A 25,733-nucleotide genomic window follows, 5' to 3' on the forward strand; every position below is an offset into this window, starting at 1 on the left:
AAATCATTAATGGTGGTATCACCTGGAATTCAGAGTGCCAAGTCTGTTAGATCTCCCTAGATATCAGTGCATTGATTCTCACGAGCAGTTCTAAATCTTTCGAATAGTTTCCTTCCACAATATTCCCAGTTTCATTTTGGCGCATATTTCGTAATCCACGTAAATATTTCTACCATTTATACAATTCATGTTAAGATTTTACGAAATGAAACCTGTATTGCACACTGCTTAACCTTCCGTCGTTGATGGGATACGTATGTCCCACTAAAGTAATACGCAGTTATAAACGTTTATACGTCTATTGTTACATCTGTTTGTTGCTAACATGTAGCGAGATGCTTTCGTAACTTGAAAAAAATTCTACAGACAATAGGTTGGATATATAGAAGGCTGTGAGCAATCAAATTGGGTGGCGTATTGTTATAGGTGGCATAGTGCTTTTATTTCACGAAAATCAGATCGAATCAACATCTTCTTCATTACAAGAACATCTGAAGTAACTAACTGTTTTATGTTACACATCATACACATTGTTTTACAACATTGCCACACACCTTAGTAATCCTATTGGGCCGGCCGATGTGGCCGTGCGGTTAAAGGCGCTGCAGTCTGGAACCGCAAGACCGCTACGGTCGCAGATTCGAATCCTGCCTCGGGCATGGATGTTTGAGATGTCCTTAGGTTAGTTAGGTTTAACTAGTTCTAAGTTCTAGGGGACTAATGACCTCAGCAGTTGAGTCCCATAGTGCTCAGAGCCATTTGAACCAATCCTATTGGCTTGTACATAATTTGTAGGTAGTGGGACATATACATACCCACGAAAACTTCATAGAATGTATAAATCATTGGTGTGTGCTATGTCTAAGCCACCTTCAAATGTTATGTTGAAAACTTGTGTGCCGGCCGATGTGACCGACGGGTTCTAGGCACTTCAGTTTGGAACCGCGTGACCGCTACGGTCGCAGGTTGGAATCCTGCCTCGGCCATGGATGTGTGAGATGTCCTCAGGTTAGTTAGGTTTAAATAGTTCCAAGTTCTAGGGGACTGATGACCTCAGATGTTAAGTCCCATAGTGCTCAGAGCCATTTGAACCATTTTTGAAAACTTGTGTGGAGTATTTTACGTTTCCAATTGACAGGAAAATAAATGTGTTTTGGTACCATTAGAAATATAGTTCTGAAAATCCTACTTTCACGAGAAAACATGGATGTAGCTAGGTTCGTGGGACATATGTGTCCCACTTCACCTGTTTTGACAATCGGTCAGTCCATAACTTTTTTGGTAGTGAAAATATATCATGTATCACAAAACAAGACAGTTTTCAACCTTTTATTTTTCAAATTTATGAAAATAAATTTTAACCATGAAAGGGTTAGGTTGAAGCATTTTCTCCCTCCTATGTTTAACCAAAAAATTTACATCCTTTTGTTGGTCAGTAAAACCATCACTGTACACGTTTTCTTTGGGCTTGGAAGGAATTCCATTTTTATTCTGAACTTTAATTACAAGATCATCGTTTGAACCACAATTCATGGAATCGTCAGAGTTATTTCCTGTTACTTCTAATGCCTCCATAATTCCTAACGAAATGTCTACATCATTCGAATTAGTGTCCAAGAAATTAACCACAAATAACACACATGTAGGTCTTCAGAAGCAAGCGATTTCGACTGAATACAACGTTCTTCATATATTATCTTTCTAAGGTTGAAATCATTAAACGGATTCCACATTACTGTGAACTCTGGAACCTGCACAGAGACAAATGCTATTAGGAAGCGTATGTGATGAAACTACAAAGAAAATTAACTCAGTTTTAGGGCCGCTGTTAACATAGAGATACAGCAAAGGCAAATACTAATTCTTATGGATATTAAATGAGTAGCAAATTGGAGTGAATAGTAGACTAACTGTGAGCAACTGACTGTGTCAGAGAAAGTATCAGTAGAGACTGAAATTCGCTTTACAAATTACAGTCGTGTTGTGCCGCGTTACCTGTTTACCGATGTGCCGCCAACCAACGATATGTGTCAGGCGTGTCGCGCATGCGCTGACTGCTGCAGCTACAACAAGAGTGTACACTTCTTTAATAGTCTGTCGAGCTACAAATTTGACAGTTTTCAACATTTTTAACACTTATTGTATTTCTTTCGGTGTATTCTTCATGTATAAAACATTTCGTGGCAGTTTTCAACATGTCGAATTGGACCACTCTCTTGTAAGTTTTCGTCCGATGTTCTCATCTTATTGACATATTACTGTAGTACCGACAATAAGCAAATACAGTTTCGTATTCTTAATAATTCTAGTCTTTGTTCACAATTAACAGTAAGTATTTATGGTTTAGTGTTTATATCTGTTACGACGTAAAGTTTATCGCCAACATGCCAGTCGGGAACGATAGAGTGGAGAGGGCTATGACTAGACGTCATTCAATTGCACGCTTACCGACCCATCTCCAGGACAACAACGCGACAGCAGCAGACTCGATGTGAAGAGGACATTAGTGCCCCATTTCTACAGCAGCTTCAAGACTAACAACTGGGACAGAAGCGTCAATGCTCGTTACTTTGCTTGTACATTCTTTGTAGCTCAAACCTGGAATTGTTATACTGAAGAGATTTCCTATTTTGTCTGACGCCCTTTGCTTGCGACATGTTTGTTTAACACAAAGTTAAGAACTGTCATTTACTTTTCGTAATAAAACTCAGTAATACGCTTTGTTTGAATTGTTGTCTAGTTTAAGACCCATAGTGCTCAGAGCCATTTGAACCATTTGTTGTCTAGCGTACCGAGAAAGCAGGTTCCTAGACACGCCACATTTGACGACTAGGCAGGATTCAACAATATCGTTAGACCTTTCCCACCGTAGTTTACTCGCCTGTCTTTCCGACGCCTTCAGTTACGCCGCACACCCACCTATATGCAGTGAGATATATGCGCTTACGTTGCGTGTGGACGAATAGAGTCAGGCGGCTAACAAGCGTTCTTACGCTAGTCCTTTAATAACACTATATCTACCGCGATTAAGTTTCCTCCTTACGATTTCTGATCAAATAAACCAAACTAAATTAGGTAAAGAAAAGATTTCAGCTTTTAAGTGGAGATGTAGTAATGCCACACGTGATATGTGTCAGCTGTATCACAAAGAGTGTCTGCGGATCCAGTAGTACTGGACGCGCCGGACACAGCGTGCTGACGAAGTTCGTCCGGAGCCACACCGAGACTGGACAAACACGTCACGATACGACGGCACGATGAGGGATATGACTATACGGCCGACTGCCTGTACCGCTCGCGCGGCGCGGAATGTGCTTTCGTGTCATTCTTGCGCACGTAAAATCACAAAGAGAGCAAAGTGAAACTCCGCTAAACGAGTGACAAAGGGCGAGAAGCGGAACCCGCCGGATTGAGGTCAGTAAATGCACGTCCCGTAATTGATGTCCACGACTTCTTTGCAGGCGGCTCGGCGGGGCAGGGACCGCGGCGCGCTCGCTACCTTTTGGCATTGCTGCTTGAAAACGTCTACATTTCTTCAGCATGAATCACTCGCTCGAAGGGCGTGAAAATTACTGAAGCATTGAGAGCGCGGTAGCGGGGAGGGGGGCGAGAAGAAACGCGGGCCGGGCGGCAGTGGCGTGTAACGGGCCGCACTGCTCCCTTTTGTAATTAGCTTGCTGGTTGGCTGGTTGGCCGCCCGGCCGTGCTGGCCTGCCGCGGCGCCCACGCTGCGTGCTGCACCCCCGTCCTTCTCATCTCCCGCTGCATAACCGTCAGCCGAAAGGCGCCACCACTGTTTTCGTTGTCACGCTACTGCCCAAAAGCGACGGTATGCACGTCATCGCCTACACTGGCACAAACGCCGTCGTCATTATTTTGGAAGTGTAATACAGTTCTTGGTGTAATGAATTACGTGGCACGATACTGCTCTCTAGGCCTGCGTGCAAGTTGCAGTATATTGACCTATCTGAGCGCGCTGTGGCGACGTCCGCCCGTGTAGCTTGGCGGTAAGCGTCACTCACTGCTTGCTGTACTCGCTTCGGCGACACATATACTAAAATTGGTACGATACAGAAAATATTAGCAAGACCCCAGCTCAGGAATGACACTCAAAATGCACTGAAGCGCCAAAGAATCTGGTACAGACACTCGTATTCAAATACAGAGATATGTAAACAGGCAGAACACGGCGCTGCAGTCGGCAACGCCTATAAGACAACAAGTTTTTAGATCGGTTATTGCTGTTACAATGGCTGGTTATGAAGAATTAAGCGAGTTTCAACGTGGTGTTAAATGGTTCAAATGGCTCTGAGCACTATGGGACTTAACATCTGAGGTCATCAGTCCCCTAGAACTTAGAACTACTTAAACCTAACTAACCTAAGGACATCACACACATCCATGCCCGAGGCAGGATTCGAACCTGCGACCGTACCAGTCGCGCGGTTCCGAACTGCAGCGCCTAAGCCGCGTGGCCACCGCGGTCCGCAACGTGGTGTTACAGTCGACTTACGAGCGACGGGCACAGAATCTCCGAGGTAACGATGAAGTGGGGATTTTCCCGTACGACCCTTTGACGAGTGTACCGTGAATATCAAGAATCCGGTAAACCATAAAATCTTCGGCATCGTAGAGGCCGGTAAAAGGTCCTGCAAGAACTGGAACGTCTACGATTGAAGAGAATCGTTCAACGTGACATAAATGCAACCGTTCCGCAAATTGGTGCATATTTCAATGCTGGGCCATCAACAAGCGTCAGCGTGCGAAACATTCAACAAAACATCATCGATATGGGCTTTCGGAGACGAAGGCACGGCACAAAGCTTTACGCCTCGCCGGGGCCCGTCAACACCGGCATTGGACTGTTGATGGTTCGAAACATGTCGTCTGGTGGGACGAGTCTCGTTTGAAATTGTATCGGGCGCATTGACGTGTACGGGTATGGAGACAACCTCATGCATCGATGGGCCCTGGATGGCAGTAATGGACTGTTCAAGCTGGAGATTCTTTAATGGTGTGGGGCGTGTGCAGTTGGAGTGATATGGGAACCCTGATACGTGTAGATACGACTCTGACAGGTGATCTTACGTAAGCATCCTGTCTGATCACCTGCTTCCATTCATGTCCATTGTGCATTCCAACAGTCTTGGGCAATTCCAGCAAGACACTGTGACACCCTACACGTCCATAATAGCTACAGAGTGGTTTCAGGAACACTTTTCTGAGTTTAAACATTTCCGCTGGCCACCAAACTCCCCAGACATGAATATTGTTGAGCATATCTGAGTTGTCTTGCAACGTGGTGCTCAGAAGAGATCTCCACTTCCTCGTACGGATTCATGGACGGCCCAGCAGGATTCATTATGTCAGTTCCCTCCAGCACTACTTCAGACATTAGTCGAAACCATGGCACGTCGTGTTGAGGCACTTCTGCGTGCTCGCGGGTGCCGTACACCATTTTAGGCAGGCATACCAGCTTTTTTTTGTCTTCATTGTAGGAGCTCAACTTCATTGGATTCGTACGACGTTCAAATAGAATGAATTAAGCTGAATTTCATTTAAAATATGTGAATACTGAAAATCAGAAAGTCTTCCAGCCATAAACAAGGAAGAAACTCGTTTAAATAATTACGTGTTTGATTTGTTTTCCTACTGATTTGATTATTCATTTTGCTGCAGTAGCTCTTGGTTTACTATGAAGTATCGAGTAGGCCTCCCTACTCCCGAAAACAAGTGAGAAAACCTGTAGCGAGGAGACACAGAAGTATCTTCCTCGAATTTATTGTCTTCATTTATGGGTCAAAAACGAAAACAATAATTCGGGCAAAACCACACGTCGCCTTCGAAGCAAATGATTTTGAGACATTTCTGTGGCATACAATACACTCTAATCCTTAATTTCCCTAACTCTTTTTTTATCAATCTTTCACAGTTTTCTATTTCAACTAAACAGCTAATGTTATAGTAGAGAAAATTGCCAATGTGGAAGAACCAATATATACTGGAGTGACGTACCTTGCACCATAAGGTTTAATATCTTAAAAGCTAAGCCTTCACATTGTAGCCGTTCTCTGTTTTCTACTGACCTCTTCATTTCATGATAATGTTCTCATTTTGTCAGCTCCTGAAGATCGATTACTTTCGTTCTTGGCCTGTCCTTCTTTCTCTTCCCGAAAATTTTTAAACCAAACATGTTTGTTAAAAACTTAATGTGTCTTGATAAATGTACCTCAAGTTTCTTTTTCCTTTTTTTAGGCACTGAGAGGTTTCTTTACTCATTGTTCTGTTTTAAAACATTTTCTTTCGATTTTCTTCCCGTCCAGAGCACGGGATGCGGGAGCAATTTGATAATTGTAGTGTCTTCTCTGGCGAAGATTTTGTCGTGTTTCAGGAACGAGACTACTGTGGCTCACACAGTAGACATTATAGGTGCCCAGAAACAACGGTAACAATCCAGTTACGAAGCTTTCATTGCAGCCATGCTGGAAGCATAATCGACTAGCAGTTGGAAGTGTCGCAGAAGCTCTTTTCGTTGGTGTGGCATTTCTTCCCCTCTGGATTGAACTGGAAATTCAAAAGCTTTCTGTCTACTGTTTCCTAGATGAGACCATATTAAGTAGTATATTGTGAATCCTAGATAGTAAGTAATCCTTTCGCAGAGGTAACAGTAGAACTTAGCAGACAAGTCCTTTACACCAAGAGATGCAGCTAATGAAAGTGACAGATCCGAGAAGTTTATTTGTTATTGTGACAGTGAAAGGCCTTTAAATTGAAGCTAATGGGCCTGCAGATTAATAGTGTGGGAAATGCATCACGAACCTAGCTGACCTGAAAACACAATGCACAGCCCTGCTAGTTCACAAATTTTGCGCTGCACAGGAAAACTGTCCGAAGGGCATCAGGAATATGATTAGCAAACAGGTTCGTCGAAATTCCGAAAGTAGCGTGCAACTCCAACAGCCCCAGATCTACGATATTTCCGAACAGGGGCAAGAACTTGATTTTAAATAGGACGTCAAAAATATAAAAAGATCGATTTTTCAAAAAATTGCTCATTTTGTAGCGCACATATTTCTGAGAGTTTGATACATAAAACACATGTGATAGAGGAAATGTAAGACATGTTATTCGGTCTTAAGGGTGCCAAAGTGCAGTGCCATACTGTTGACACAGTATTCTTCTAACGAGCATCACTGTATTTCGCTCTGTGGTATTCAAACGTGTATGTTTTATAATGGAAGCCATCAATCCTATATCCAGAACAGTGGAAATTAAATTGTGTTGTAGTGCCTCTCCCGCTCACAGTCGGCCGGTTTGACATCCTACCCCCTTAAAAATTATTCACAATTAATGCTGGATGGTATTATTTGTGACCAAGAGAACAGAAACTCTTCAGAAAATTTGCGCTCTTTAGTGCATATTAGCTAATAACTTTCTCTTAGCTGTGAAATAAAATTAAGTGTAGGAAACATAAAACCAGTGAAGACAAGAAATAAGCAAGACAGTAGACATTTCTTCAGTCCTTAGGTCCCAGCATTTTTTCTCTCTAATCGTGTTACAGTTTTACATAGCACGCTTTCCTTTCTGCGAAAGACCCTATTACCTTATCAAAGTTCGTCAAACGTTTTTCTACGTGAAAAATTAAAATGTCGTTTTCTAATATTGAAAAAACTGTTAATACGAATAGGACCCAAGATGGGTAGGGTTTCTCGATTTGATTACGTCTATTTTGTCAGTGCCTGCAACATAAAACGAAATAGGTCATTCTAATACAGCAGCAAAAGTAACACACGCCAAATAAGAGAGATTGTTTTGGTGCAAATCGTCATTTTTATGCACCTCATTTACATAAATCACATGACAGTACATAATTGACGAAGTACCAATATCAAATGTCTATCAGGCCTACTACAAGCAAAAAGTTTTATGTTAGGAGACTGTTTCATATTCCATTCATACACTCTAGTTTCTCAAGCATGAGATCGAAAAGTAGTAGTACGAAATTTTTATACATATTTGGAATCGTCATATTCTTCCATATAATTTGTGTGATTTCCACGTTTGTACTTCTTCCTCGTTCTAACAATCAATCTATTCTCTGGAAAACTTCACTAACCCTACGAGGATCACAGATACAGTTATCCCGCGTTTATTCTGCGGTTAGGCGTCATTGAACGTTCGTACAACGCGTTTATCGCGCTATTCCGAAAATAGAACTTAAAGCAGCTGCTAACAGGGGACTGTAAAACTGAAGTGTAGCGATCTGCCAAAACATTTCTGTCAAAATTTTGTTTTCTTGGATACACCGAGAAGATAATATGTAACCTTTCTTACCTGTTATTCCTGTTAGTCGTTTATTGCCACTCTGGTAATCTGAATCTTTGGATTTCGCTAACAATTATAACAACGCTTATCATTGGCACACCGAATCAAACACGTAAGCAAACAGCGATTAGCAGTCACCTGTTCGGGTCAGCTCGTATAGCCCCGTTCCCTTTTGTCCATGGGAAAGTTTCTTTTTATTTTTAGATGCGACGGGGGTTTCCCTGGCAGAGACAGCACGTGCATCAGCGGCCATGCAAAAATCTGCTTATGATTTGTTCAGAAATCAACACAGAATCTGTTCAAAAATGCTCAAACCCATGTTGGCTCTAGCAGACAATGTCGGCGAAAGTACAACGCAGAATACATACCAAGCTTTACGAGCGGAAATACTCAGCAACATAACAGCGTCGAAAACTGGGTGCTAACAACGGGAGAAAGTCTTGGAAAATATAGATGATTGCATTGGGCCAGCAAAAAGTACAGCAAAAACATCGAACAAATGCGAGTAGGACTCGCGCTCTCAAGGTTCTATACAAACTTAATTATGTACTGCACATAGATAGTTCATCGACAGGTTTTGATGAATGAGTTTGCCAGTATCAAATTTTGTGACATCATGAATGCACTGACAGAAGTTTAAGTTTCTTTCATTGCCAAGGGCCCGTAGACCTTAGTATGTGACATAAATTTGAACTTGATACTTTTTCTCAACCCTGAGGAAATGTGGTCTTAACACACAGACAACAAAGTGTCGGTTTTACCGACTGAGGTGCGGAAACCTAGGAATAATGAATCAGACGGTAGCAACGAATGATAGTGTACCAGACTGAATCTTTCATTCTTCAGCGGAGAGTGCTCTGATTGCTGTTTCTGAAACTTCTTGCCGTTTAGTGATAGACTAACAGATATAAAACTATGTTATAAATGCAGTACGTCCAACAACGCCATTTTCTATGGCTCGAGATATGTCTACGTGCCAATGAACGATTGACTAGATCAATAGAACCAATCAGAGGTGCATCATACTCGGTGTGTTCAGAGGCCCTGACATCGAACCATTTCCACGGCTGAAAAGAAGGATAACTTTATCAGTAACTGTGATTACAGTTCATGTAACAGAAAGACACATTAGTGTATCTATTGGACTGGTGGAAATTAAATAATAAAACGAAAAGAAAACGAGAGTAGTACGACCATTTCCACAACTTCCTACAGATACCACTGTACTCCGCATTCAAGAATATCTACCTCACAGTTCATCTCTGTCATTGCTAGCACTAACAAACAAAGACGTGTTGAGTGCGTAGTGCACAAAACGATCTTCGTAGTGTATAGAATATTCGTACGAAATCAAGCTGTCGAAATAATGCCTCTGATTTATTGCGTGTCGAAAACATGCGCTCCGCACAGGCAAATGCATTCAAACGAACGTGCATAATTTTGTTGGCTTCTTCACTAATAAGGTATGTCATCTTGTTCATGCTCTAGTAAGTGAAAGTAAATTCAATAAATAACATTATGTGAAACTTGCATTTGGGCTTTTGTCATTTTATTTGTATATTTTCTTTGCGTATGACGCCGCATAAATAATTTCTCCATTAGATCTATCTGTTAATGTTTACGTTACCTGATCAAAAGTATCCGGAACTACACTCCTGGAAATGGAAAAAAGAACACATTGACACCGGTGTGTCAGACCCACCATACTTGATCCGGACACTGCGAGAGGGCTGTACAAGCAATGATCACACGCACGGCACAGCGGACACACCAGGGACCGCGGTGTTGGCCGTCGAATGGCGCTAGCTGCGCAGCATTTGTGCACCGCCGCCGTCAGTGTCAGCCAGTTTGCCGTGGCATACGGAGCTCCATCGCAGTCTTTAACACTGGTAGCATGCCGCGACAGCGTGGACGTGAACCGTATGTGCAGTTGACGGACTTTGAGCGAGGGCGTATAGTGGGCATGCGGGAGGCCGGGTGGACGTACCGCCGAATTGCTCAACACGTGGGGCGTGAGGTCTCCACAGTACATCGATGTTGTCGCCAGTGGTCGGCGGAAGGTGCACGTGCCCGTCGACCTGGGACCGGACCGCAGCGACGCACGGATGCACGCCAAGACCGTAGGATCCTACGCAGTGCCGTAGGGGACCGCACCGCCACTTCCCAGCAAATTAGGGACACTGTTGCTCCTGGGGTATCGGCGAGGACCATTCGCAACCGTCTCCATGAAGCTGGGCTACGGTCCCGCACACCGTTAGGCCGTCTTCCGCTCACGCCCCAACATCGTGCAGCCCGCCTCCAGTGGTGTCGCGACAGGCGTGAATGGAGGGACGAATGGAGACGTGTCGTCTTCAGCGATGAGAGTCGCTTCTGCCTTGGTGCCAATGGTGGTCGTATGCGTGTTTGGCGCCGTGCAGGTGAGCGCCACAATCAGGACTGCATACGACCGAGGCACACAGGGCCAACACCCGGCATCATGGTGTGGGGAGCGATCTCCTACACTGGCCGTACACCACTGGTGATCGTCGAGGGGACACTGAATAGTGCACGGTACATCCAAACCGTCATCGAACCCATCGTTCTACCATTCCTAGACCGGCAAGGGAACTTGCTGTTCCAACAGGAAAATGCACGTCCGCATGTATCCCGTACCACCCAACGTGCTGTAGAAGGTGTAAGTCAACTACCCTGGCCAGCAAGATCTCCGGATCTGTCCCCCATTGAGCATGTTTGGGACTGGATGAAGCGTCGTCTCACGCGGTCTGCACGTCCAGCACGATCGCTGGTCCAACTGAGGCGCCAGGTGGAAATGGCATGGCAAGCCGTTCCACAGGACTACATCCAGCATCTCTACGATCGTCTCCATGGGAGAATAGCAGCCTGCATTGCTGCGAAAGGTGGATATACACTGTACTAGTGCCGAAATTGTGCATGCTCTGTTGCCTGTGTCTATGTGCCTGTGGTTCTGTCAGTGTGATCATGTGATGTATCTGACCCCAGGAATGTGTCAATAAAGTTTCCCCTTCCTGGGACAATGAATTCACGGTGTTCTTATTTCAATTTCCAGGAGTGTATTAGTGGACATTAATATGGGTTATGTGCACTCTTCACGGCTTGAATTCTGCTGGGGACACTTTCAACGAGGTATCTGAACGTCGGTGAAGGAATTATAACCTGTTACTCCTCAAGAGCCGAAACCAGAGAATGTGCTGATCTTTGACTTCCATTGAGTTCAGGTCGCGACTCTGGGCAAGTCAGTCCATTTCAGGAATGTTATTTTCCACAAACCATTGCCTCACAAATGCTACTTACTGACAGGATTCACTTTCATGCTGATTCAAACTACTATCTCCTCCGAAAGGTTCTTCTACAGTAAGTACAACACAATGATGTAAAATGTATTCATATAGTTCCATATTTAGTGTTTTCCCAAGCTCAATGAGAAACCACACACTGACCATGGCAAATTAATCCCATGCCATAACACCACCTCTTCCACACTTCACTTTTGGTACTCCACATGATGCCAGGCACCTTCCTCCAAGCATTTGCCAATCCTCAAACACTTCTAGATCTTATAATTAAATTTTCCCCGAGAAATTTAAGTCTCATCTTTATCTACAATAATGATGGAAGCTGAAGAAAGTGATTAAAATTTGTGCCACTGCCGGGACTCGAACATGGGTCTTCTTGCTTACTGGGCAGAAATGCTGACCATTACAGCATTACACGGTCAGCAGTTGTGCCTACTAAGCAAGAAGATCTGGGTTCGAGTTCGGCCGTGGCACAAATTTTAATTCGTTTCTTCAGTTTCCATCAGAACCCAAACAATTCTACCGGATTGCCACAGGGTATATCGTAAATCATTACCCCAAATTACTTGTTTCCAGTCATCCGCTGTCGAATGGCGTCGCTCTGTAGAAAGCATACAGTAGGTCATATCAGGCGTCGCTTAGATTGAGTAAGGACATGTGTGGCTTATGAGGAGCTGCTCGACCATGGTACTCCATTCTTTTTAACCCTCTACGCAGAGTCACTGAGCTAGGTTGACTGCTGTCAGCACTTTGGAACTCGCGAGTGACTCCTTTCGCTGACTGGATGTGATATTTTACGACCACCCTCCGCAATGTTCGATAGTCCCTGATGGACAGTACATTAGGTCTGCCTGCTCTTGGTACAGCTGTGGCTGTTCTTTCGGCTTTGAATTTCACATTCAAATCACATAACCCAACTGTCGATTTAGGCAGTTTTAGAAGTGTTGGAACGACCATGATGGATTTGTCACTCAGGTGACATCGAATGACTAGTCCACGTTCGAAGTCATTGTGCTCTCTGACCGACCCAATCTGCTGTTCCGCTTCGCCACTGACAACGCAACACTCTACGCCTTCTTTTAGACGGTTCCGCCTCTGGTGACATTTAGTGGTCAATTTCACTTTACGTAGATGTTCGGATACCTTTCATGAGATTTTGTATTTGCTTAACAACAGATGTTTGCTGTAACAAAAGAGATGCACTTAAATTATGATTAATGAACACAATTGAGCAATTACTTTACTTTTCACGCCTGTTTCCAAGCGTGTAAAATAACTCACTCGACATTTACTTAATTCACACAAATAAGTCTATTTAAGTCTTTCGGGACCATGCTAAGATACTAATGGGTGTTCTTTTGTTGTCTATTTATGATTATTTTTGATGGCATTACTTTATAATGATCTCCATATAATAATTTGGAAACTTTCTTGTAAGCATTTTCCAACGTAAGTATTTTAAAAATGAATTAAAAACAGTCTTGACCGCATTAAAATATTTATTTACAATAGATATCGGTTTCGGCCTGAATGCGACCACCTTAAGAGAATTTATACCATGGTGGTAGATGGTGGTGGTGAACGGAGCAGGTGTTATGACTCCACGAGAAAATCTTCTCAAAAATTACTGATTTTCGGCGTGAGTATTTTTGGACAGTATGCCACTACTTGTGATAGAAAAACGTCATTATGTCAATGTACGGTATAACAACATTTGCATGTTACTATATACTTTAATATGCATCTATCTGTTCATGTGTTTGTAAGACTAAGGTAGTTGAGTATTCTAATCTAAAAATCATCTATACCAATCAAGATGAAAAACATTAAAACCACGAATAGCTATGGAAAACGCTAAAAATTTTCGCAATGAATACAAAAATGTTTTTTTTGCGATTACAAAGTACCGATAATCATTAAAATCTGTATATTTCATACGTAGTGTTAAAAACAAATTACCATGATTTTGTAAACAAGAATATAAAAAAATTCGATTCCCGGCAGTACCAGAGATCTTTCCATGGTGGGAGGATCATAAGGGGGCGCGCTCGTGAAGCGACCTGAAGAGTTCCTATGATCAGAAATGGAAACTCTAAGGTCGGAAAGCTGGGGGAGCCGCATGCCAACCACTTCCCTTCCAAATCTCATCTAATAACGCCTTTTCTAGAGGGCGAAAAGATGCCCAGTGATCCACTGCGGACGTTAGTGAAGGCTGGGACACTGCAGACTACTCAAACTACTCTCACATGATTTCAAGTGGAATCCACAACAGAGGTGGCGATGAGCGTGGCAGTATTACGATCTATTGACCTTATCCGTCATTTTCACGGGCATGAATCTAATGACTTGGCGTCAAAGAAATTCGCATATATTGCTGAAATACAACTAACACTGTGTAAGTGGCGCCATGAACCTAGACGCAAAAAAATCTTTTTAATACGATCTTTGACATACACGGTCAAATCACATTAACCCTTTGAAGATAATTTTTTTGTACACTCACCTACTTCCCTTGACTGAGTTATTTTGGGACTCATGAATTACATAGCTTCTTGAAATAAAACAAGCTATTTCGTTGCTATTTTCTCATCAACTCATTTTATTTTACTTAATTACTAGTTAAGTATTACATAGAAGCGTAAAATTTTCTGTTGAGGTATAGTTTCAACAGAGTAGTTACAATAGCGACAAAAACACCAAGCCCACAAGGCTCTTCAGTTTCTGTTCACACTATGATATCTAAAACAAATATAGTTTCAATATTGCACAGTGTAAACAGTTTTGTTCCAGGTCTGTGCCTTTTGCTTGGTATATACTGTTTAAAACAAGTATACCTTCCCACAGAATTCGACACTCGTAAAAGCACCAATTTCTTAATGGATATAGGATTAACTTCAATTTCACTGTCAAAAAATTCGCAGTACACTTAATTTCATGAAGCCTATTCACCCTCTTAGCGTCTCCCACAGCGCCTGCTTCACTCAAATATAACATTCTAAGAACTATCAAAAACTGTACCTAGACATTACTTTCGAAAGGAAAGATGTTTCCGTCATTTTGTGTGTAAACCAATAGTCTTGCATCTTGTCTGCATTTGTATCTGTCCACTGTATTCCCAGGGAAGATCTTTGTAAGCGTTCATTCACTACTTTGCAAAAGTTGTTAGTTTCATTGGCAACGTATCTCATCAATAGCCTGTCCAGTATAAGCTCAAAACATCCACATTCAATAGGTGCCTCACTTAGTCCACAATGAGGATCCACTGCAGATTTATCGTTATAAAAAGCGTAAATCTCAGATGTAAACACGACGTATGTCAGCCATCTGTACTCAGTGTTCTCGATTTTTTTCTTCTTTCTTGCCTGCGAAGGACCCAGTTCGTTAATGATTCCAACGTCACTCGATGAATCTTCACTTCCCCTTGGTAATACCTTTGTCTTCGTGGTCTTCGAAAGCATTGCCAAATTCCACAGCTAAGTCTACATTTAACAGTATTTCTCTAATTTCATCGTCACTCCAACCTTTTAAAGACACAATTCGCACCAAACACGAAAACGCAAGTGCAAATATCGAGTTTTGTTCCCATAGATGGAATCTATGAGAGGAGTCCCGAAAATGCAAGTAGATCCAGATGTTCGAGCACATTTCAGCACCATTCCGTCACAGAAGGGAGCCATCATACCGATAAGTGGGCAGATACGCTTGACACAAAAGCGGAAACGTACCCGTAGGGTCGTAGGCTGGTGCGGCAGTATGGCCACCGCCGATCGGAAGGGTTGCCGTCCGCAAAGGGCTAGTGGGACCATCGCCTAACGTGCAATAAACACACACAGACGGCAGTTGGCGGCATTATCTGTGGAGGGTATATAAAGTGTGCCCCTGCCTGGCAGGGAGTTCATCGAACCACCGTCAGCATCGCGTTGCGCCGACGTCATGATGCACTCACTTAATCACAATGCAGGTTGTGCGCACTTATTATTTATCATTGCTAAGCCACCATTTCATTACTAGTGTGTGTTGGTGTGTGTGTGTGTGTGTGTGTGTGTGTGTTCGTGTGGCCCCATAGTTTATATGTTAGAAACGAAAACGTTGGTAGAAATAACGACGTCATTACATATTTCGGTAACTGATGGCAAATTTTAACGTAATTTGTGGTATATCCCGGCGGGGTCAGGGATTTTCTCTGCCTCGTGATAACTGGGTGTTGTGTGCTGTCCTTAGGTTAGTTAGGTTTAAGTAGTTCTAAGTTCTAGGGGACTGATGACCATAGATGTTAAGTCCCATAGTGCTCAGAGCCATTTGAACCATTTTTTTTTGGTGGTATAAGACACAATGATAATGCAGTGTGTGGCTAAATTGATGACGTCAAGTCATATTATGCAAATGACCTTAAATATTAACGTAATTTATGGTGTACAATACTATGAAAATGCAGCATGTGGCTAAATTAATGACATCAGAATGTTCACTACAAAGCAAGAAGTTGTTCCTAAAGTTGATTCTTGTGAGTTATTAGATTTTTTGGAAAAAGTTAGTTCATCAACGGGTTGAGGTTGTGTGCGTCCTTCACCTTGGTGTTGTTGGCCTGGTGGGAACACCTAGCAGAAATATCACCACGGAATGTACGACACAGAGTGTGATGTCACAGCAAAATTTTGTAAACACCGCAGATTTACCGATTTCCAACACTGTCAACAATAAACATGTAAAATACGTTATTTGTAACATTTAGTACACTGCTACAAATACACACCTAGATCACGAGGAACTCTCCACTGCATTCGCTGGATAATGTTGGTCAAACGAGCCAAGTGAGATGCTCTAGTGACCCCAGCCTCCACCGAATAACTGGCTGTGAGCGAGGGAGATGTCTACATGTCTGCCCATCACTACGCCACATCATTTCCGCAGGATTGGTAGACAGACTTACATTATTTAAAAAATATATGTATGTGTAATCGTCTCCGATGCAACCATCCTGATGGTTGCACAAAAATCACTGCTACGAAATCAGAGAGAGGAAATCGCACCACAGCAAACAAGTCGTAACTCGCTAACGCCTACACGTTCACCATCGAGAATCTGTGGACTACTTTGCGCATAAAAGTCGCTACTCGTTTAAATGCCAAGTGATGATCTCCCCTCCCACTTTGTCTTTGAGCCAATAAGAGGCAGGCTTCCTTCTTCGACCCACACCAGCCAGATTTTAATACTGGATCCTATGCGTCAGTGGCATCTTTCTTGGTCTGTTCATCATAGGGAGATGATCATTATGAAATACCAACAATAGCAGGCATCTGCCAGAGCAGCCAGGTGGAATTAAGGCATGTAACATGATATAAATTATCACGTTATTATTATTATTAGTCGCAAAGTTCCTATAGTGGAGGATGCTAAGTAAAGATGGTTCATTTTCCGTTCTTCTTGTTCTTCTGGTTCCTTTTTTTTGCCCTCCATTTTTTTTATTGTTTGCGTGGATTCAGCTCTTCTTTCTTCGCTCGATTTTGTCTCTGTTCTCCGGGCTTTTGTCTCTGGTTTAACCTCCCAGTTTTCTAATTTTATTCTGAAATTGTTTCTTACGTCTATTTCTTCTTTGGTGACTATGGCTAATTCCAAGTCTTTTTTAACATTTTGGATCCATTCTCCTCCATTAGCGAGGGAATCTACGTGTTTTACTATTCATTTTGTTAGTCTGTGTTCGGGAAGCCTCATTATGTGGCCATAGAATTTGAGGCTTATTTTCCTCATGTCTGTCTCCATCTTAGAATATTCTTCAATCTTTGACGTTTTCTGTAGTCTATATCCATTCTCGGTCAATCTTGGTCCCAAAATTTACCTAATGATTTTTCTTTCTTCTTTCTTTAGATTTTCTACATCAGTTCTCCTGTTTAGTGCCAAAGTTTCGCTGGCATATAACATTGATTGTTTAATTACTGTTTTGTAATGTATAATTTTGGCATTTAAAGATAAGCATTTTTTAATATAGAGGTTTTGCACCATCCTAAACCTTTACGAGCTTTTTGTATTCTTTCTTGTTGTGCAGCTTTTTCAGAGATAATTTCTCCTAGATATTTAAAGTGTGATACTCTGTTAATTTCTCGATATTTAGTTTGTAATTTGAATATTTTTAAATTTTTGTTTATAAACACTGTCTTTTCAGGTGATATCAGCAGGCCTACTTTCTCTGCGCATGCTTTTAGAGCTTCTATCTGTTTTATTACTATTATTATTATTATTATTATTATTATTAGAGAGTGTGTGCCATTACTAGAAGACGCATAAAATACTAGTAGGAGAACTACTAATCCTTCTGTGTCTATCACACTTATCACACTGCTATTAAATATGGAATTTCCTCAAACGTGGGCAGGAACGGTGCTTTGTAACTAAACTGCTGTATCCCCCACATGGACCATACCGTGTGAGACCTGCCAGTGTCACAGGCAAAATAAGAACATATGAGCCACACAATATGAGTGTGTGATGTCGCTATAAGAATCGTAAATAGATACAGAATATATATACATGTCCCAGCCACCAAAATGAGACTAAGCAAAGGCAACAGTGCAGCAGAAGTAAACTATGGAATTTCTAGACGTTCAGTCAAAGACTCATAGAGGTCACGGCACATTTCTCGCTATAGATGAAAAAAATGCCATCTTAGAGAGTACTGCAGATTCGAGCACTGTCTGTCGATAAGTCGATTCACCAAAGACGAACAGTTAATATTCTATAAATAGGAATTAATATGTGAACAAGACATAAAATGACTGATGGAAAAACGGTCTGCACATATTGTAACAGTAGAATCATCGCCATTTCCGCCACTGGATGTCGCCATATAGCTTAGAGCTGTCGATGCAACGACGATCATCGTGTAAATGAAATAACGAACTGTCACACCATCAACGCGCGGACACAGGGTGACAACAACAGAGGAAAACCTTTCTGTGTGTCAGAGAATACCCGCCATATATGTCGTTCGTGGTAACGGCCGAATTGCTTCGTCGTTGAGCATGTCTGTTGGCTGTAGGATTTACCCATAAAGTCTTATTAACAAAAATACATCAATATCCTATGTTACATAAACTGTGTTATTTAGTAACAAATACATTCCCAATTGTACTAGATACAAAAAAGAAACAGGTGTAAAGTATTGGATATTAAGATTATACCTCATATCCTCCTCTCTCCTAGCTCTCAAATATCGTTAGTGCTCTGACATTGTCTCTGAAGAGGAAGCACAAATCTGTTAATATCGAAGTCATGTTCGTCTCCTGCCGAGACGATAAGTCTGTAGGTACGATATTACTAAGTCTTTTTTTCCTTCTCTTTTAATGTGATAAATGTGACAATTCGTTTAGAAAATGCCACGTCATCCTTGTAAGCGATGATTTCCTCTTATGACTAGCACTATTCTGGGTATTTTGTTTGGGGAAAAAACGTTTAAGGTAATTATATACACTATGAGTGTTGTGGACTGGCCAGAGCGCCAACCCACAATGAGAGGAAGCCGAAAGGCACGCGTTAAGCTCACGCAGGCTGGCGTGAGGTCTGGAACAGGACAATGTCTTGAGACTAGCAAAAAAGGTACGTAGCTTCTGGAATACTTAACTTTAATCCATAATGGGTGAACATCGCTCTGACGGTACATGCATCACAAGATAAATAGCAAATGATAATGGCGCCTTCCTAGGCGTAGCAAATGACGTAGCTGAAGGCGATGCTAACTATCGTCTCGGCTAATGAGAGCGTAATTTGTCAGTGAACCATCGCTAGCAAAGTCGGCTGTACAACTGGGGCGAGCGCTAGGACGTCTCTCTAGACCCGCCGTGTGGCGGCGCTCGGTCTGCAATCACTGATAGTGGCGACACGCGGGTCCGGCGTATACTACCGGACCGCGGCCGATTTAAAGGCTACCACCTAGCAAGTGTGGTGTCTGGCGGTGACACCACAATGAGCAAAAAAAGACTCACCACGAAGGAATTATCCGAATCGGACGGAATTCGGTCAATGTGATGTACACGTACAGACAAATAAATGATCACAATTTCGGAATAATTATATGATTTTTTCAAGAGAAAGAGCTTCACAAACTGAGAAAGTCAATAACGCGTTGGTTCGCCTCTGACCCTTTTGCAAGCAACAATTCGGCTTGCAATTGGTTGACTGAGTTGTTGGGTGTCATGCTGATGGATAACGTGGCAAATTCTATCTAATTGGCGCGTTAGATCGTCAAAATTCAGAGATAGTTGACGGACCCTGTCCATAATTCGGGAGAGACCCAGTGACCTTGCTGGCAAAGATAGGCTTTAGCAAGCACGAAGACAAGCAGTAAAAACCCTCGCCGTGTGCGAGCGGGTATTATCTTGCTGAAATGTAAGTCCACGAAGGCTTGTCATGGAGGGCAACAAACGCGGTGTATCGCGACGTATCGCTGTGTTGTAAGGGTGTCGCGGATGACAGCAAAAGGGGTCCAGCTACGAAAAAATTGGCGCCCCAGACAGACTTCTGGCTCTCGAACCGTAAGGCGTGCGACAGTTAGGTTGGTATTTCATCGCTGTTCGGAATTCTTCGCTGGTCATCGGGGCTCTATTCTATGGGACACTTGTCACTGAAGACAATTCTACTCCATTCAGTGAGATTCCGGACCGAAGACTTCTCGAAAAAAAGCGCCCCTAGTAAAGCGATGCTGTATATGTCTATAGTTTCAATTATTTAACCTGGAAATCGATTTCATGAACCACCAAACAGCAGTGCTGGCAGTTCTACTGTGGAATGTCTATTGGTGGATGTCTGTATTCGTCATAAGCAAATCAATATGGGATGCAATACCTCCCCAGAGGCTTTTTGATCGTGTCAACAATATAGAAACTTGTAGTGGCACTAAATCGTAGAATGCAAAGTGCGAGTGTACATCTGTAGAGAGCCTCACTGTCTTGCTGGCAGAGGTATAGAACATTCCTTCTTGACACACAGAGGAGCCAAAGTGTGTCGAGAAGACCTAGCCGATTACCTCTTATGTTTTCGTATATGTAGTGCTTGGGCCTACTGATGTTATACTTTGTTACATGTTGTTGATCACTTGATCATGATGTGTTTTCTGGTTATGATTGCTAAAATTAGAATGCATCAGTGTTATATTTTTAGCTAGCTATCTAAATGTCATGGGAGACTGTAGCTGAAATGAGATACCCGGTAATAGCAAGATGCTGTACCATACCTCGATACTTTACTTAAAAAAGGAGACAGGAGCAAATAATGGGTTATACTTCTATATACTGCATGCCTACAGTTTTAAAGTAGAAATTGATAACACAAAACAGCGATACTGAGAGCTCTTAGCAGTCGATCTCTTGGGGGAGATCGAAGGTACTCTGCCAGATGACTGAAACTAATTCGTCGGCTATGTTACTAGAATCAGCTACTTCCTATAGAAGTAAAAATGGGAGACATGCTCTGTTATAAACTCGCAGCTATGTCCGGCAGAAGATTCAACTTCCCAGATGTGGTACGTTACCGTCCCGCAACACTAATATCAGCACGTTGTTGTAAATAGATACAGGGGATCACCTATCTAATCTATAATTATTTTATCACTTACTTAAAAGGTTTCGGATTTTCAGACTTTGCTGCGGTAGTAAGAACACACCTTCGTGCTGCTTTAAGATGTAAGTTGATATTACGGAGAGGCGAAAAAAAGTCATGGTATACCTCCCAGCATTTGTGTCGGACCTCCTTTCGTCCGACGTAGTGCAGCAATTTGACGTGGCACGGACTCAACAAGTCGCTGGAAGTCCAGTGCAGAAATATTGAGTCATGCAGCCTCTATAACCGTTCACAATTGCGATAGTGTTGCCGGTGTCGGATTTTGTGTACGAACTGACCTTTCGATTACGTCCCATAAATGTTCGATAGGATGAACGTCGATTTGGGTGGCCAAATCATTCGCTCGAATTGTTCAGAATGTTTTCAAACGGATCGCCAACAACTGTGGCCCAGTGACATGATGCATTGTCACCCATAAAAATTACATCGTCGTTTGGGAAGTTGAAATTCATACGTGGCTGTAAATTGTCTCTAAGTAGCCGAAGATAACTATTTTCAATCAATGATCATTTCAGCTTGACCAGAGGACGTAGTCAACACAATTATGGAGCCACTACCATCTTACACAGTGCCTTGGCTTCGTAGGGTCTGCGCTACGCTACACTCGAACCCTACCATCAGCTCTTACCAAGTGAAATCGAGACTCATCTGACCACGTCACAGTTTTCCAGTCGTCTAGGGTCCCATGCGAATGGTCACGAGCCCAGGAGAAGCGCTGCAGGCGATGTCGTGCTGTTAGCACAGGCGCTCGCATCGGTTGTCTGCTGCCATATCCCATTAACGCCAAATGTCGCCGCAGTGTCATAACGGATACGTTCATCGTACGTCCCACATTGATTTCTGCTGTTATTTCACGCAATGTTGCTTGTCTGTTAGCACTGACAACTCTACACAACCGTCGCTGCTCTTGGTCGTTAAATGAAGGCCATTGCTCACTGCGTTGTCCATGGCGAGAGGTAATGCCTGTAATGTGGCATACTCTTCAGACTATCGATAGCGGAATACTAAATTCCCTAACGATTTCCGCAATGGAATGTCCCATGCGTCTACCCCCAACTACCATTCCGCGTTCAAAGTCTGTTAATTCTCATTGTGTGGCCATAGCCACTTCTGAAACCTTTTCACGAATCGCCTGAGTAAAAATGATAGCTTCGCCAAACGACTGCCCTTTTACACCTTGTGTACACAATACTACCACCATCTGTATATGTGCGCATCGCCACTTTTTGTGGTAAGTTCCCATGGGACCAAACTGCTAAGGTCATCGGTCACACTACTTAATCGAAGTTAAGCTAACTTATGCTAAGGACAACACACACACCCATGCCTGAGGGACGACTCGAACCTCCGACGGGGTGAGCCGCGCGAACCGCGACAAGGCGCCCGAGACCACGCGGCTGCGTATCGCTATCTCACACGCACTACAGCGGAGTTAACGCACATGGAATGTGAAGACGAGCAAGGCTGCGCATCTGTCGATAAAAACTGTGTGTCTGATACATATACCAGTACGTACTTCAAAGCAGCGATGCGTCACCAAATGTTTACCCGCCTGGGTCGATCTAATCTGTAACTATTTTCATCGCTTGCATACCATGTTTCCGGAACTGATTCCGATTTTCATGTGCTTTGGTCGAGGGATAACGACAAATAACCATTTACCAGTGTAATACGCTGTTATTCTGCAGAAGGGAACGTCGTGATACTCACCGTATGGTGGAAGAGAAATCCATCGAAAGGGCAAGATCCAGGAAACTCAAGGTCGTGTCGGAGAAGGAATTGTTAGATTATAGACTAATGCATGCAACTTTATCCCTAGCCTTACAAACAAGAGCATAGGTATTATAAGTAATAATAACATCAGTTTCAGTCATGCCTCCTAAAAATATTAGAATTCGTATTGACACAAGACGAAAAAAAATTGTGTAATTTGCTTGGTTGGTTCGTCGTGTTTTCGATTTGTTTGTCTATACATACAGATGTATATACTAAAGCGCGAAAGAAACTAGTATAAGCATGTGTATTCCAATATAGAGATATGTAAACAAGCAGAATATGGCGCTCCGGTCGGCAACGCCTGTGTAAGACGTGTATGGCACAGTTGTGCTACATTGGCAGGTTATCAAGATTTGAGTCAGTTCGAACGTGGAGTTACAGTCGGCGCACGAGCGATGGGACACAGCATCTCCAAGGTAGTGATGAAGTGGAGATTTTCCCGTATGACTATTTCACGAGTGTACTGTGAATACCAGGGATCTGGTAAAACATCAAATCTCCGACATAGCTGCTGTGGCTAGAATATCTTGCAAGAATGGTACCAACGACAACTGTAGAGAATCGTTCAACGTGCAGAAGTGCAACCCCTCCGGAAATTGCTGCAAATTTCAATGCTGGGACATTAACAAGTGTCAGCGTGCGAGCCATTCAACGAAACATCATCAATACGGGCTTTCGGAGCTGTGTACCCTTGATGACTGCACGACACAAAGCTTTACGCTTCGTTTTGGCCCGTCAAAACCAACATTGGACTGTTGATGGCTGGAAACATGTTGCCTGGTCGACGAGTACTGTTTCGAATTGTATCGAGCATATGGACTTGTACGGGTATGGAGAAAACTTCATGAATCCATGCTCGCTGCATATCAGCGGGGGACTGTTCAAGCTGGTGGAGGCTCTGTAGTGATGCGGGGCGTGTGCAGTTGGAGTGATATGGGACTCTGATACGTCTAGATAAGACTCTGACAGGCGACACGTACTTAAGCATCCTGTCTGATCACCTGCATCTATTCATGTCCATTGTGCATTCCGACGGACTTGGGCAATTCCAACAAGGCAATGCGGCACCCAACACGTTCAGAATTAATACAGAGTGGCTCCACGAACACTCTTCTGAGTTTAAACACTTCCGCTGGCCACCAAGGTCCCCAGACATAACATTATTGAGCATATGTGGAATGTCAGGCTTTAGTCGAGTCCATTCCACATCGTGTTGCGGCACTTCTGCTTTCTCGAGAGGACCCTACACGATATTAGGCAGGTGTACCAATTTGTTTGGCTCTTCATTGTGTTTATCTGGAAGAGTGTCACAGCTCCACAACGTCATGTTAATGTCAATACTCTGTCACAGAATACCCATAAATATCGATTGTCATCATTCTGTAATTATTTACTGCTTTCATACCCCGTATTTTGAAATGAATCGACGCGTTTTTTAAAACGTGTTTTACGTAAAAAAAAAGCGTCGGTTTACATGGCTTTCTCTTCAGCCTGAGACCCATACGAGGTTGGATTAATAGATATGGTATATGGTTTTCCTAAACGTATGTTCCCAATTTAAATTACCCAGAACACTTCTAGCCGTAAGAGGAAATCATCGCATGCTAGGATGAAGTGGCTTTCCAAACGAACTGTCACATTCACCTTCTTGGCAGAGAACAGAAAAGTGATTTACTAATATCCTACGTACAGTCTTCCCCTCTCAGAAGCATCAGACTCTGAACTTGACTTTGATACTAGCTGATTTTGTGCTTCACCTCCAATGGTAATGTCATATACGGTACATTATAGAATCTCCAATGATAGTTTATAACCAAGAGAGAAGGATTTATGGTTAAATGTTAAGGTTCAACACATTACATCTCAGTATTGTGTCGAGTACATGTGGGACGTATTTGTTATCGAATAACGCATTCCGTTTAATACAGGATATCGACGTGTTTTGCTTATAAGACTGTATGGGTAAAACCTACAGCTTACAGATGAGCTGAGCGACATACATGAGCCGTCTAATAAAAATGATTTAGAACGTTTTACATATGCCTGCGTCCGCTGGCTGTCTCGTGTCTTCCGCAGGTGACACACGAACAGCCTTATTCATCACTGGCTTCCTGTGGGTTGGCCTACTCCCTATTCAGCTACTGTTTCATTGCTGGTCAAAGAGCACCCTCTGGATGTTGTAGTGAAAATTCGTGGGCGGGGGAAAAGGAATTTGGCCGCTACCACGAACGACAGTACGACGGAGATCCTCCGACACGTAGAAAGAGTTCTCGCTGTTACTGTCTGCCAATGTCCGCACGTTTAGGGTGTGGCGGTTCCTCCCCTGTGCAAGGCATTTCATTTACGCGAGGAACGCCGTTGCGTTGGCAGCTCTGAGCTACCTAGTGACATGCGGTGGTGAAAATGGAAACGAAATGGCGGTGATTCTACTGATATTAGGTATATGCAGAACTTTTTTTCCGGCAGTCACTGCACGTTTGTTGTTGACATACTAATTCCTATTCGTGGATGATTAATTATTCGTCGTTGGTGAATCGCCTTATCGACACACAGTGCACGAAGTCTACAGCTTTCTCTAAGGTCGCATTTTTTGTCATATAGCGAGAGACGCGTCGTGACCTCTGTGAGTCTGTGACAGCATATCTAGAAACAGTCTATTTTCCTTCTCTGTTGGCATCGCTCCATGTCATATGGATGACTGGCATGTGT

General features: G+C 42.9%; 1 non-coding gene across 1 annotated transcript; it reads left to right on the plus strand.

Annotated features, from left to right (window-relative positions):
- Positions 1-4,030: 4,030 nt before the first annotated feature.
- On the plus strand, positions 4,031-4,139 carry LOC124557495. Its single transcript, XR_006968748.1, has one exon. It is a non-coding gene; the product is annotated as a U6 spliceosomal RNA (small nuclear RNA).
- Positions 4,140-25,733: the final 21,594 nt, after the last annotated feature.

This window comes from Schistocerca americana, chromosome X (genome assembly GCF_021461395.2).
Source record: "Schistocerca americana isolate TAMUIC-IGC-003095 chromosome X, iqSchAmer2.1, whole genome shotgun sequence".
NCBI classification, from domain to species: domain Eukaryota; kingdom Metazoa; phylum Arthropoda; class Insecta; order Orthoptera; family Acrididae; genus Schistocerca; species Schistocerca americana.